Source organism: Rhynchophorus ferrugineus, unplaced genomic scaffold, assembly GCF_030347505.1.
Source record: "Rhynchophorus ferrugineus isolate W39M unplaced genomic scaffold, kcgeb_rfMv2 rfM3, whole genome shotgun sequence".
Classification (NCBI taxonomy): domain Eukaryota; kingdom Metazoa; phylum Arthropoda; class Insecta; order Coleoptera; family Curculionidae; genus Rhynchophorus; species Rhynchophorus ferrugineus.
Genome location: NW_027472582.1, coordinates 51,773,204 through 51,790,210, shown reverse-complemented (window position 1 = coordinate 51,790,210; position 17,007 = coordinate 51,773,204). Strand labels below are relative to the sequence as shown.

General features: G+C 30.7%; 1 protein-coding gene and 1 long non-coding RNA gene across 2 annotated transcripts in view; one reads left to right on the top strand and one right to left on the bottom strand.

The window, feature by feature from the left end:
• Positions 1-17,007, top strand: part of Al (aristaless) — a 248,081-nt gene that overhangs the window by 20,072 nt on the left and 211,002 nt on the right. The gene's annotated exons all lie outside the window — the stretch shown is intronic.
• On the bottom strand, positions 5,560-5,986 carry LOC143193547 (uncharacterized). Its single transcript, XR_013005050.1, has 3 exons — positions 5,897-5,986; positions 5,685-5,781; positions 5,560-5,618 (listed from the first exon to the last, which is right to left on the bottom strand). It is a non-coding gene; the product is annotated as an uncharacterized LOC143193547 (long non-coding RNA).

The window sequence follows — 17,007 nt, the reverse complement described above, 5'->3', positions numbered from 1 at the left end:
TTATATAATGATTAATAACATTTGATGCGTTATCTGAGGCCTTGAGCATTCTCCAGAAAATGCGTAGTTGTGTGGCTCAAAATTTAAGAAAGAAAAATTTAAGATACATGGAGATACTTATGCCGGAATTAAGTAACTCCAAGTACCATCGACGGCAGAAGTAATCAGTATATATAATCAGTAGAAGTATAAATTACCGATCTGGATTAGGATCATAGAGAGTCTGCCAGTACAGATATTCAGTGAAATCATATTGGCGACCTAAAGAATTACTAGCAGCTTATTGAATAAGCAGTAGATATGACTGCGGATTGCTAGTTTTGATGATGACTAATGATGATAATGAGAGACGCCCTACAGTGTTAATCTTTTCAGATATTGATCATTACTAATGATTATATAATTAATTCAACATGTAATGACTTATCTGTATTTATATATTATTAATGTATACTACTTTTTATGATTTTTAACGTATAAATTATCAGTAAAAACGAATATAAATAAAAGTATAATATATAATACATCCGAATAGTATAACGTAGAGTTAATAACATAACATTTACTTAATTTATTTTGGGCTTGTAGCAGCTGTTTATTACTGTTTATTTCATCGGTAATTTATTTCAGTAGTAATATAATACTTGATTTATTAACTCCAACAATGGTGTTGAATATATTCCGACTGTTAACAGCTTTACCAGGAATCTAACGTGTACGTCTTTTTTAACAATAACGTGTATTTAATTTAGTAGTATAGTAATAAGGAAGCTTAAAATCAATTTTCTATTATTATTGTGCGTATTTGTTGTAAATAAAAAACAATTATAACGATGAAGTGATTCTGCAAGTTAAATATATAACTTATTTGGAGATCAAAAATGTGTTAAAATTAGTATAAGAATTGACTTCAATTTTTATTTATGAAAACGAGTAAGTACCACTGAAAATAGGATAATGCATTAGCAAAAAAAATATTAGGGTTTATTTTTCGCACAATACAAGAATATAACATATATAAAACATAGTAACAGAATGGTTGAATAGGTGACTTTTACTTGTATTTTTTCTACAGTCCTAGGCACATATATTCTGCCATAAACTCGTTCCAAATAACTTACTTTTTTACATATTACATTAGTTATAATTACTATAATCTTGATTTATTTTTTTTATTAATCTCTTAGTACATCAACAATCTGCCTGTGGGCTATATGTATTGTTTGATTTCCGTCATATAATACGACCATCCTAATATGTAGAAGATCACTTCAGTAAGTGATCTGCTATAAAACTTATAATCTAAATCTTATTCTAGATTATTCTAAGTTATTCTAGAAATTATTAAATTTCACTCGTGTCTATTAATCAGTTCGTATGGTAGTTTGCGTTTGAGCCTACTCACTTCACTGTCATCGCTCACATTTAACTGTTTGATGAGTGTATTGTGATACATTAATAGTCTTTCAGAGTACTTCGCACTAGCACTTCGAATCACACTCGTTATGGGTTCTAAGGGGATATCGCGCTGAATTAGTTTGATGGATACGTAATATGGGGCATCGACGATGACTCGCAACACTTTATTCTGGAACCTTTGGAGGATATCTATTTTAGATTTACTAGTAGTAGCCCACAGCTCAATACCATAGGTCCAGATGGGCCAAGCATTGACTTATACAGCAAAACCTTGTTATCTAATGGTAATTTAGATTTACGCCCTATCAGCCAATACATTTGGTTTAGTTTAAGTCCAAGCTGTTTGCGTTTTGTCACTATATGTTTTTCCAAGTCAGACGTCGATCAAAATGCATTCCCAGATATTTAATGTTTTCTGCTTGCGGAAGTTCATGATTATTCAAATTTACTGAGGGACATGTTCTTCTGCAAAGGTTGAATATAATATGGGTAGATTTTGTCTCATTTGCTTTGATACGCCACGTTTTCAACTACAATTCGACTTTGTAAAGATGAAGTTGGAGGTGGGAGCTGATATTGGATCCTCGTGTGATGATAAAACCACTGTATCGTCAAGATCTTGATTTATAAAGTATTTTATTACTACTATACTGTTATATTTTTATTAATACAAAAGTAAGGAGATTACGGGATTAATACATTAGGATATTTATTTCAAATTAAAATAAAACTAAATTACTTAAGATAAACTTAAGAATAACACTTATACACTGTACAAGTTCATGTTGTTTGGTACGCTTCAATCTTTTGATTTCCTGTTTGTTGTCCAGTAGCTCCATGTGCTTCCACGTCGCTGTGATTTAACAACTTTATTTCATGATTTAAGGCGAAACTTTGGAGCACTTAAATTAATTTGATTTCGAGGTCCAAATTGGCTTTATGATTGACTGGGAAACCAATCTCTTTGATTTTAGGTCAAATTGAGAGTATCTTCCGATTAACCAGTATAATTTCTTGATCTTGAAACTAACTGCTCTACTAACGTGATGTTTCCAATTTAACCTACTATTGAGTTGGATGTCTAGGTATTTTGATGATTGCGCTTGAGGAATTGGGCATCCCTCAAGTGGTGTAATTCGGTTTTTGTCATTTCATTGGAAGCTATTACGCAGTATACTTCAGTCTCTAATCTATTTGTATATCTTATTGACTACTATTTATACTTTTTTTACAGTCTTAGGCAGATATATATATATATATATATATATATATATATATATGATGGCTGTGTCGTCGGGAAATCTTTCAAGTACTGTTTTTTTTGTTGTTGTTGGGAGATCAGCAGGTGGTAAAAATAAAAATACAGCATAATACTAAATTTTACACTATATTCATTTATATATTTTAAAATTTAATATTAATTTTAAATTATAAATTAGAGGATATAAAACAATGAAACTTAACTATTCCATAAATTATTTACTAAATTACGACATATTTGAATATATAATACTACAGATGTATTATAAATAAATAAAATTTTATAACAACTTTCTTGTTGATATAGTCCTTTATACTTCTCACACTAATTACTAATTAATTACAATAGAATAAAAGTTGCAATAGAAAATTTTCAAATAAAGTCATGGCTAATATATATATATATATATATATATATATATATATATATATATATATATATATATATATATATATATATATATGATGGCTGTGTCGTCGGGAAATCTTTCAAGTACTGTTTCTTTTGTTGTTGTTGGGAGATCAGCAGTATAGAACAGATGCAGGATAGGTCCCGAGATATTATTCTGTAGAATTCCATTCGAAATTAGCGCAAAAACGCATAAATGCGTAGCAATTTGCTAATTTTTTAGATTAATCCCAAATGTCATAACTATATGGGGAATATTTATTTTCTTCAAATACCTTTTCAACAACCGTTGTTACTCTGCGTACTTGATCGATTGTTGAGTGGTGATTTCGAAATCCACATTGGAAATGTAGTATTTTAAAAAACAGTTTAATATATTTTGGTGACATTTAATAGCTAACGTGAAATACCATCAATTCTAGAAGCCTTTTTAGGATTGAGGTTGTTATCAATTGCCGTAGCTAGCTTACATTGGAGAGATTTTCAACTATATCGGGCAGATAAACAGGATTTAAATCCAATGTAGATTCTATATCAATTGGTGTGTTGTGCAAATAATTCAGCTTTTTCATCGTTGCGTCGGACCCATTAATTTCGATCATTTTGATAGTCGATACTCTAACAATTGTTTTTTTTTTTAATATTCGGGTTGCTTTCCATAGCGAGTAATCATTGTCTCTCTAATTCACTTGATCTTTTGATTTGTTTCATTGCTAATTTTATTATATATTATTTTGTCTACAGCATTACTGGTTCTCTACTATACTCTTATAACTTTTGGTCTTTCTTTTATCAATTTCACTGATTTTAAAGAGGTAATTTACCTCATATTCTGATTTGTCCCTTGATATTTGGTTAGCTTTTGGAAGTAATTCGTGAGTAATTGTTATTTAATTTTCTTTAATATAACTAAATCTGCAGATGGCTATTAAGAAATCCGTGAAAATCTACAAAGATGATTATTTGTTAAGACACTACTTCTCTGCATACCACTTGTTCTACACTTCACTTCTTAAGCTGAATCTTCCAATAAAATGTATTGCATGTTAAAATGCAGTTTCTCTGAACCAAGCTTCAAAATCTAGAAACTATTTTTTGTACATCCATTATGGTAATAAATTAATATTATTAATTTTTTGGTTGTCTTTTATACAATTCATATAAAAGAACCTCAAATAATGACGATATAATGCTAATAACTACAAACTAACATCTATACAATACATTTAATGGTTTAATAATTGGTGAACATTATGTCATAACGTACATTAAGCGGTAACGACGCTTAAATAATAGAAATGTTGTTTAAAAAATAATAATAAAGTAATAAAAATTGTTGAAATATACGAATATAATTGCATGATCGCTAACAAAATAGCGATAGTAATTAACAGATAAGGCTACAAATTAAAATTTAACCATTGTATCTAATAATGCATTAACCAGGCTTTTTATCATTAATTTGCCGGATGTTTAATATTAAATGTCCATAGGGATATATAAATTATAATTAACATGCGTATTGTGCCTGTCACGATAAAAATAATGTTCACCTTTATTTGCTATTAGGCCTGTAATACTTTTAATTTACTAGTTGGAAATGCGGGCATTCAACGTCGATGGTTTTAGAGATGTTATTAGCGAAGAAAATTGTAAACTCGGACGGTTGCGAAGCAGCTTTGAATTATCATAGTATGATATGCGCATTACTTGTCATTACCTTCATGTCATGTCGTAAACTGTTCCTCTATTCTTTCTTATGTTAAAAAACCAAATTTATTGATGTTTATAATGAAAATATTAAATTTGGTATGTTAACAGAGTAAGAGGATACTTATTAGGTTATGTTAAAACGCTACATGTTAAAAGAGGAGTAAGTAATCTTTTGAGGCTATCCACGAATCTTCTTGGTATATATATATAGTAAAAATGACAGTATAATAATAAAAGTAAAAAGTAAAATAAAAAGTAAAAAGAAAAATACAACATAATACTAAATTTTATATTATATTCATTTATATATTTTAAAATTTAATATTAATTTTAAATTTTAAATTAGAGGATATAAAACAATGAAACTTAACTATTCCATGAATTATTTACTAAATTACCACATATTTGAATATACAATACTACAAATGTATTATAAATAAATAAAATTTTATAACAACTTTCTTGTTATAGTCCTTTATACTTCTCACACTAATTATTAATTAATTAGAATAGAATAAAAGTTGCAATAGAAAATTTTCAAATAAAGTCATGGCTAATATATTTCATGGAAAAATGGCTTACAGTCTAAAAAACACCACCGTAGTTAATGAAATCAAGGACTCAAGTACCTAAAGACGCAATGAAGTTAATATTTTGTGTTTTATTTTATTACCTCTGCTTTTCTATTCTTTGATATTTTGGCAGATTACTTTTCCGTATCAACAAATCAAACAGCTGTAGCAAATACAATCCTTTTTTAAATAGCTACCTTTTCAGGATTAATGGTATGCAATATTTTCCTGCACTTCTGCAAAGCCTGGACTATTAATTGCATAAACTGGACGATTAATTGAAAATACTTAAATATATAATTCCCTTTTACCTTGTCAAAATTCAGTTGTCGAATATTATTCTAGGATTCATATTGGCTACTTGTATTTTCTTCAATATTGAGTCTTATAACATTCTTAACAAAAAAACTTATATAGACACATTAAAATTAATTTTTTGCCTGTAATTCTTCTTGACTTATTGTACCCTACCTAAAATTCATTCGTAAGATAATAATCATATCGATAGTTTTATGGAAAATACTACCTTGATGATAACTCCTTATACAGTGGTATATAAACTTCTTGACTTCTTGTTTTCCAAGACATTCTTTAAGCAATATTTTTGTTCTTTAACGTCCTGTGGCTTCCAGCTTTCAAAGCCTTACAAATTCTTAAAATATAGATTAGATTGTTTAACATTTACATTATTGATTTGATAAAGATGCTGCCAAAATTCAGCATGTATGGATACTAAAATCATTAAATTGGAGGCACAGAGAAGGCAGATGATCCTTCTTATTATCGGCTTTAGTTGTGCAGCAAGCTTATGGTGAAATCTTTCTTTCTCTTGCTACTAAGTATGTCATATTACAAACTTGACATATTAATTTACTTTCACTGCAAAATTTAAGTTATTTAATGAATTTATCTTTTTTGTAACAACTGAAACTAAACCTACCTTTGACTCTCCATATTTGTAATCCTGTTAAAACGCTAATATATGAAACTAAAAGGCCTTCGTTTTAAGTAAAAAAGGAACATCAAAATATAACTTTAAAAATGCCATATCAAACGCTTTAATAGTTAAACAAATAAATGCCCAACGTTTAACCAAAGCAATACGGTACATCGACATTTCTTTTGAGAAACGCTTGGCTTGCAATACCATATGGTGTTGCCAAATCTCAAGGGCAAGACTATATATTGTACTAAATACTAAAAAAAAGTATCTATTCTTTTTTTTCAAAACAAAATATAAAAAATAATGTCAGAAAGTCTTGTTAAATATATTATTTTTCTAATTTTCTAATTTCAAATATTCAATACGTTTTCGTGGCAGTTCTTTCAATAACCTAGGTGAAATATCATCAATTTCAAGGGCCTTTTTAGTATTAAGGTTTTTGTCAATTTGTGGAAACTTCCATTAGGGAGATCAAATTTACAGCTACGTCGGGGTGAAACAGGATTTGTATCCATTGTAGATTCTACATCATTCGGTTGGAATACGTTAGCTAAATGTTCTGCGAATAATTCAGATTTTTCACCGTTGCGTCGAACCCGTTTATTTCGATCATTTTTAATAGACAGTATTCAATAATTAGTCGCTTAAACTCAATTATTAGTCTTTTTAATCTCCGAGATGCTTTCCATAGCGCGTAATCTTTATCTGCTTCCTAGCTTAATTCACTTCCTTTTTTTTTGAACAATTCTGTTTATATTCTTTGATATTTTAATATGTCTGTTTACTAATTGAGTTATATATTGTTTTGTCCTACTTCTTTCAATGTCTCTTGACTTCATGCTACACAAAATATCCAAGCATTTGGATCATAAAAACATTTTTATGTGTTACTCCTAACAATTCTGCACATTCCTTTTGCTATTTTACAGATCATCAAATCGTCGTATTCAAATTTTTTTGGCTGTCTAGGATGATCTTTGTCTTGTGTGTCAAAATCACCACTTTTAAAATCACACATGCTAAATATTGTGGGTTATCTTTCAGATTTTGTTTAACGTTTCATGGTAACTACAGCATTAAGTGACAGAGATAACATGGATGAATATTAAGAAGGAATATGGCCCGTCAACATGAAATTACGGCGGCAAAAATGGCATGATAACTCGGTACTCACTTGAGTAATATTGTTTCAAGAGAAACATTATTGCGGGATCTTCACAAAGTTAACATTCATAGAAGAGCTACTATTTGCGAAACTCTTTATAATGGAAGTAAACGCTAAGCTACGAAAGAAGTGGCGCAACGATTATAATATTATAAAAACTTTATAATTGGAAGAATGTGGTATGGTCTGAAGTACTACCGATTACATTGTTTTTACCTTCAAGTTTATATATGGAGAACTCTGAGAAAAAGAAAATGAACTCTATGATCCGAACTATCTGTTTCCTATCGCCAAGCACGGGGGAGGTTTCGTTATGATTAGGACGACAATATCGTGGTATTTAGTTGGAGTTTTCGTTCACCTCACTGACCGGATTACTGCGAACGAAAATCTCGATATTTTCAGTGATTAAGTTCTTACTATGACTAGCATATTATCGCTAGACACTGCCATATTTAAAGATGATAAGAGTGGGTATTGGTAAATGTATATACTATGTTTTCCATCTCCTTCATACATAGGAATAATTATTTTTATTTTAACATGAATGCATGACAATATAATGTTTAGGTATTATTTTTCATGGTACTCTTAAGAATATATTAAATAAATCGTCAACAGATTAGCACTATATAGATGATATAGGTATTTTACTATTTGATCTTAGATGATATTTGATCGATAAAGTAGGTTATGCAATATGTTGTTATATTCTAGAGTATATTCTATTAGGGGATTTATCTGTTATTATTAACTGTTACTAATTATCTTAAAAGCAGACAATCTCATTCAAAAAATGATTTTTTGGTTTAGGAATATTGTACTTTTACTATAACTAATAGTTATCCTATTTACTTAGATTATTATATTTATAATAAGGGAATAGTTATCCAACAATGACTCCATAGGAATTTCATATAAAAAACATAGGTGCTTTTCTGATTTATTTCTGAAGTATGTTATAAAAAATTAATTTGGTATAAAACACGCTGACTTCCGAAGTAATATATTTAATAGCCGTAAGACAAATGCATCTTTCCATTTTAAAATGAAAAAAAAATCATTACATGCAAATACGAACTCAATTATCTTTAGAATCCCATTTGGACTTTGCAAAATTGACAAGGTGCGGTAGAACATTCCAATTTTATTTTAAAGAAATTATGCACGTCAATAGACTCTGAATGATCCTTGTAGAAATCTTATTAGCCAAGAAAATAAGGTTTTAGCTATTTGGAGGTATTAAATCAGCCATAGAGATCTAATAATTAACTACTAAAGTAAACGTTCTAAAATCCGCACGATTTATTTCTGTGTCACAGGACTTGATTTATCTTTAGCTATATTGGTAATGAGTACATTTCCATTAATATTGATTTAGACCCGTTTAGTTAGCTAATAGTTTTAATCAACAGAAAACTGTTATATATAAATCTCGTCAGATAGAAAGGTGGTATTTGAATGGATGTGTGTTATATATTTGTCCTCATAAATTATCATCATAAAATAACAATTTTAATAGAATTTACTTGACATACAAGAAGGAATTTACTTAAATATATTTCGTGAATAACTAATTGTTTTTCGATCTATTATATTAGGTCAGTTTTAAAGAAATCCGCGTTTTCCTTTACATCGGCATTTGAAAGCCTAAATTTCAATATTAGAACTGAAGTTTTAACTTAATCGATACTTTCACTAAAAATGTTAGTATTAATAGTCCCAATATGAGCTTAATTTCCAGAAAAGATTTTAATTCAACCAAGGTATTAACTTTGTTTTGATAAATTACCAAAGACAAATTGTTATTAAATATACTAGATTTGGCCATTAATTTATAAAAAAATCGTCTAATATCTGCCATACCGCACCGCATACTGGAATTATATTCTTATTAAAAATTCCTAGTTAGGTTTTAATTTACATTCGCCAATTGTTTGAAATGCAGATGAAATTTTTTTAGCTCTGAAGACCTATTAAGTGCTGTTGGCAACTTAATATAAATATTTTCCAAAGAGAACGTTTCTAAAAAAATCGATGTTTTAAAATCAAAAAGACCAGAGGAAAAATATTAGGTTCGGGTACGTATTCTGATCATTTTTTAACTTTAAAAATATAGTTATTGAGAAAATTTTGTAAAATATATGTTATCAAAACGTTTTACATAATATCTACGTATTTTTCCAATCTTTCTGGCAACATGGCTGTACAATATCGAAATAAAGATGTTGGTTTGGCAACCAACATCGATCCATTTTCACATTCCAGCATTTTAAAATCGCGTGCCAGCCAAATCATGCTGCATCCATGTGAATAATTGCTAATCAAAAGTTGTTATGCCTAGAAAGTACGCTAGGAGCGGTAGAACTTCTCATTCGAGCTGTAACAGTGCATCCTTCACAAGTCTTGTTACGAACTGCCGAACGTTGCAATACAAAACGATGACTGCCCGTGTTACTCTCTAATGCTGTTTGTTTTATTAACGTCAATTGGTATCTGATATAACAGTTTAATTCGGTTTTAGCACCTCGTAATTGCCGATCTGCCCACCATAAAAATAAGTACTGTGGCAATATACGTAGACGACACAGCAATCTTAGCATCTCATGAAGATGCAATCACAGCATCAATATACCTACAAACCCACCTGGACCAAATACAATTATGGTTGAAGAATGTTGCGAGCGATTGTTGATGCTCCGTACTATATTTCAAATAAAATGATACAACGCGAAATTCCTCTTGAACCTATAACGAGTATAATTCAATGCGTTTGTGTGAAGTACTTCGAAAGAATGTCAGTGCATCCCAACATACTCGCTAACCAGCTAAATATGCGACGTGATAGTGAAGTGCGTAGAGTACAACGTTTAACTCCACATGATCTGATTACTGGACATATATAGACTTTAGAATAAGCTTTAGAATAAGACTAATTAATTAAGATAATATTTTATACAGGAGATCTCTTAATAAAATGATTTTCTACATGCCATGTAGATATAATATAGACATAAGAAATACTTATTGCCTATAAGGCAGATCGTGGAATCACAAAGAGTAAAAAAAGAAAGCAGCTCGGAACTGCTGATCCCACCATGTTCAGCAAGGCTATGGACATGCATATTATGCTTCGATGTTGATGTGGATAGGTCTTTTGGGCTATTTAACTTCTTACGCTTGTGATTGGTCTAGCATATATTTTTTCATCATCAGTATCAATACGTCAAAAAAACTTTTTTTTCTGGAAAACAATAAAAACTCGATGTTGAAATGGTTTGAAATAGTTCGACATTTTAATTTACTTCGTATGTAAGTTGTTCGAAAATTGTCGATTCCCAACTGTTAAATTGTTTTAACTTGATTTATGTCCATCAGGTCATGAAGTTCATTGTTTTCAAACTATGTTAATTCTCCAGGTCAGATTCTTTGTTAATGACATCAGAATTGCCACTTTTATAGCATTGAAACCAGGGGCAGACGGAACAGCATCACCATCAGTTTCTGAAAGTTTTAAATGAGCTTTGGCAGCAGATTCTATCAAATCAAACAATAAAAGTAAATAAATTTCACAAAAACTTTCCATTATCAGTGTCTATGTAAACTCAATAAATTAGTAACACTAAATATAATAGAATTTAACAATTAGATCCATTTTAACAATAGATAGGTTAGGTCGCATAGTTGTTTACAATAATATTTTGTATTATATCAAATATATTTTTGCTAGAGTATTTGTGAAATATATTGTATATATTTCAATTATATGACATAAGTTTGTTTATCTACTCTTTCTATATTTTATCCATCCTTTTAGTATTTGGATTACCTGTCGGAAATAAAATCTAATACTTTGATATAAGGGTAGATTATGCTCAGTTAGGTCATCTTGTGTCGATTTTTTGTATTCATTAATTGGTAGATAATTAAAAAGAATTGTCTTATTCATTGCTACGAACAGAGTAGTTTGACGTTAGAGTAAGTTAGTTGAAAGTTAGTTTCTACCATGGAATGGTGGGAACTATCCATGATGACTTCGTCTAGTTTGAATAATACTTGTTAAACAAGAACTATATATTATTTATAGTTCAGTGATTATTGTACAACTTTTCATTTTTACTTAGATAGTTCATAAGTAACATAAATTTGAGGTAAATGCTTCTGTATGTATTTTCTAAATTAAAATCGTAATAGACTAATTAAGCTAAAGTTGATAGTAACACCCTTTATATAATAAGTAATAAGTTTCTTTGGTTTGGTTAGAATAAATGTTCTGATTTTCTGGGCGTCTTTACTAGATTTAATGCTTACACATTGGTTTGATTTCTGTTTTGCAGCAATATCTTCATTGGTGTTCATTTTCGTTGGAGGTCATTATATAATTCTTCGTTGGTTACATAACGACAAACATAGGTAATTAATAGAAGAACTTTGAATTTTAAGTTTATTTCATGAGTGCAACCATATATTTATATTCCGTAAAATTTCCGACTGCCCCTGAAACTGGGCATGATTTTGATTAATTATTAGGCTTCTTGTATAACATGATATTTCTAATTTAATCTACCATCAAGATGGAATGAGTTATTTCGATATAATTAGGTTTCTGACTTTTAGCCGCAATTCAGAATTGACCTAGCTCGCGAGTTGAATTTGCTCGTCTATTATCCTTTGGTATTTAATCTTGTTGCCTCTTACTTATGGATTTTTTATTGTTGTATTTGATTGTCGCCATATATTCTAAATATTGTTTTTTAATTGTTGGGATATCGCAGGCACAAAGAAAATATAGAAGTGGTAACAAGGTACCCAGCCGAAGTAGATCGACGACTTCCACCATTGAGAATAATTCTGAGGAAATACTTTTCGCTTTTTGTGGATAAATACGAAATGCCATACCCCGAAAAATGTCTATTAGATGTTCAAGAATATTGCAGGACAGTATCTCTTTCTTAATCGCTTCTCTATTATGCACTTGGTAGATTATTGAGTTGTTATTTCAAAATTCAAATACTTCAATCTAATGACAAAACTTTATTGAAGACAGACTGAGGATATATCGCTCAAAATACTCAACATTTTTAAGCCCATCAAAATTAACTTTAAAACAAAACAAATATAAGTGAAGAAAATTAACATAATCCAAACCTTTTCACTTTTTGCTTTCCTGGACAACATAAAAATCGAACATTTCTTCGTCTGATATTTTATTAACTCATTAAGCCCGAAACCGACCGGACGTATCCATAAAAATATAATTTAATTTATCATTTTTTAAAGGGAGTCGTTATTCGCCAAGCCATATAATCGTGAATAAACACGGTATAATGCGTCTTCTTCGGCTCGGAAAGCCTTTGTCTACGTGGTGCCGACAAAAAGTCGGATAATTGTATGGCCAACGGCACCGTATGTTGTTGTTCTGGTCGTCGTTGATTGAAATTTATTGCGGTGGTTTTGCTTTTAATATAAGGGCTGGGGCCAATCAGCCAGCATCCTCTTCGACTTTCGACGATTCACAGAAGTTCGTTAGTGAAAGCGGCTTGTAGCGTATGATTTCCATCGTAGGAGGGGTGATCTCAATGGAATAATTAGATCGAGGAGGAATTATCAGGTATGGTACTTATTCTCGAGATTTCTTATTAAAAATATTATTCCATATGTTGCCATATGGTCTTCATGGTAAAACAATCTTTTTTTTTATCAGTATATTTTACACTCAACATTTAAAGCCTTAAGACTATCCAAAAATCTATATACGTATGTGTTATTGATATCCCTAGATGCATATTACATATAGTATATATGATAGTAATATATATATATATATATATATATATATATATATATATATATATATATATATATATATATATATATATATATTGGTATAGTAAAACATAATCGGCGAAGAGTTATAGAGGGTAAAACCCAAAGTGACAGAAGCCGATGAACATTAAAAATGATTTTAGCTAGACAACGTAAAATATCTTGGTTAAAGTGACAGTAGAACTCATCACTGACTTGAGTAATACCACTTCGACAATAATATCCTAGCGTGAGCTCCACAAAGCTAGTATATATGGAAGAGCTGTAATTACGAAAGAAGAGTGGACTGATGAATCATCATTATTAAAGAATAGCTGGGTTTATGTATGGTGAACATTAAAGGAAGCCTATAACTCGAACTTCAAACTTCCTATAGTCAATCTTAGGGTAGCTTCCATTGTAATTTGAGCAGAAATATCGTGGTGTTCAGCTAGTTCTAGTGGTGCTTTTTCGTTCACATCATTGGCTGGATTACCTTGAAGGAATATCTGGAAATCCTTAGTGAAGTTCTTATTGTAACTAGCATATTCTAGTATAAATATTATATACTATATATTGATACCAAATACTGCCATGTTCTAAGGTGATAATATAGACATAACCAAAACGGCCCATTCTTGGTTAGAGAGATATTAGAATATCCTTCCCTAGTCAGCACAATTGTCCTTAACGTAATTGAATCGTTATGGGTAGTTTTGGAGCTGAGAATGATGGATAAATATCCATCTTGAACATTATTAAAGTAATTAGCCTATGATTTGCTACAATAATGGGACAACTATCCGTTGGAAATCAGACGCTTTACGATATAATTTTTTAGCGACCGCTACGACCCTTTAGGCTACCACGCATTCACCTACATCAAGTCCAAAGGTTGGCAACGCCGGTGGATTCGTACCATGCGGTTCCCGGCTATAAAAGACCACCACGACGATGTCTAACCTTTCTGACCCGAGCAAAACTCTATTCTGTTCCACCGCAAGAAGGAGTTTCGCGTCTATCGCCTCCAAATCAATAAAGTCACTATCCCTTGGCTCCAGAAAGCCTCATACCTCGGTCTCCAGTTTGACCGCAGATTTCAATGGTCTGCCCAAATCTAGCACGCCATTTGCAAAGGAAATAGCGTGTACAGCCTATTTCCTCTACTCTGCAGAAAAAGCAAACTCCCAATGCCACAGAAAGCGACCCTGTATAAAATGCTAGTCCGTCCAATCTGCCTCAATGGAGCACAGGTGTGGTACAGGTATGTCTCGTAGAGAACTTGAACTGCTCCAATCCAAAGAAGTCCGTGCGTTACTCAGAGCCTCATCGTTTATGAGGAACGTCAACACACACCCTCGATTCGGGCATCACGATTGTGAAAAAATTCATAAACATGCTCAGTGTGAGGCTCTCCATAGGAACCTTAGCACACGATAACACCTTAATAAAATCCCTACCCGTCCACAATCCCCGGTAGTAAACAAACTACGGCAGTCCCAGTCGTAATCATCCGAAGACCATTTGGTTCTAGCTGGTCAATCTAGAATACGAAAAATGTCTGGCTCTCTTTTGTTTTCTCTACCCCTTGTAACAGTACCACTTCCACAGCGCTACCGTAATTCCTTTATCTAACCTAATATCCTGTCCATTTTCCAGTCGACCACATGTATCAGTTTAAATCGGAGTAAACAAGTGTTTCTTCAACCAGTTTTTTTAGTTCTCGTTCAAATTCCTTCCACAAAATCGTAGTGAGTGTTCGGACAAACAATCGCATAAACAGCCACACATTCATACCGACCAAACGAACATTCCTATAATTTATTCCGAGAAAAATTTGGTTTATATAAAACAAATAGTACCTCAACACCTTATATATAAGTAATATTGTGCGTATCATTTTGCTCATGGCCCCTATATGATTAAAAATATGCCACATAGTAAAATTTTTAGAGAGTGGGCCAAATTAAATATGATTATAAATAATTTATTTAAAAGTACTATATCAGATCTAATACAATATAAAATCATTAAAGGAGATTCAAATTTATTTAAACATAAGTTAAGTTTTATTCTATATTATATTATTCTTATGCAATAATATACTAAGCTACTTTAAAAATGGAAAATTGATTTATATTAATTTATCTATGTTGTTTCGGAAGTTTGTCATGTGGATAAATATAGTTTGTATCAACCCACGATATTGTTACAAATTCCATTCCAACTAACTAATTCATTCGTTTACTAAAAATAGTCAGACAATTAATTGATTCTTTTTATTGCCCGTAATATATTTGTGAGTGGGATTTCAATCTAGATATATTGTAACGTACTCAATGGAAAGTTGTCTGCCACTAAAATAGAGAAAAGTGGTGAAAATATAACTAGACTTTAACGAAGAACTTAACACTAATTACTCCTGATATTTAATCTCCTCAAAATGAGCTAGTTCTTTGAATATAACCGAAAATAGGACAACACATGAAGCTAGTCGAATAGATATATACAAATATTATATTATAAATGTTTACAATTTAATTTTATCTGGTATGTTACAGCAGATAGTTTCGTGGATACACTGGCGTGCCAATCGCTGATGCTAGTGACGATTGCATGTCAACATTAATAAAATCCACCTAATTCATGACGTTAGTCAGGAAATCAAATTTTGAAGGAGTTGGAACCAAAACATTTTAATCGCAAACGAGGAAACCTAATAAAATTAGCCATATTCTATGTTGATTCGGCACTTTATGGTTAAAAAGCACGCGATTTTCTGCTTGTTAAAAGTTAAATTAAATTTACTTTTCTGTCGAGGTAGATGGCGTGGTTACGGGCAATCAAATCTATCGATTATTTATCCCTACGGAAATTTTTTACAAGAAAAACTTTTATTCTGTAATGGAAATGCGAAAGCTATTGTCGTAAAATCTAATTGGATATATAGGGAGATAACAATTCGAATAATACTTATTATATTCTTCCATTGTTTAATTATTATTTTATAGTCTTTAATAGCATGAATAAATATATACCCTAAGAATATTATATTATATAATGATATTAACACGGTCTAAATTAAATATATTCATTGATGTAGTCTCTTCCGATGCATGTCTTTAATTATTCGAATGTGTTTTATCCTCTTATATTGTCAACTGATCCTGGTGTATATTGCTTCAACACTCAGTAAGTATCGGTTCTGACATCAACGAGGCGTTTAATTTAAAATTTACAGTAGTTTTGGTGAAACAAATTTTGAAAGACAATGCACCATATCTGAAGCTGATGAAATCGAAGAATAAATTAAATGAATTAAAAAAGTAAACCTTTAATTATACAATATTTAAGAGGTTTAAAGATCTGATGTAAAATCAATACATTCTTTACGATCTTCAATAAAGTAAATTTATTAGTAATTGCTAATATTGGGTTAACATTTTGTTAATTATAAATAAAAAAAATATATTTTAATTTAGCAAAGGAATTAATTCGAACTATTAACTAAAACTATATCGACTAAATAGTAGTAATAATATATTCATATCTTAAACAAAATAGTTGATTGTTCAGCCATTTTCCTCAAATGTATTAATTATTTCTGTATAGCTGCAGTGATATCGCACTCTATTTACCGCAACACTGCTACTATTCTCATTTTGAAAGAAGTCATTTGAGATTACTATGTATCCATAGTTCTTCAAGAGCGACACAATCA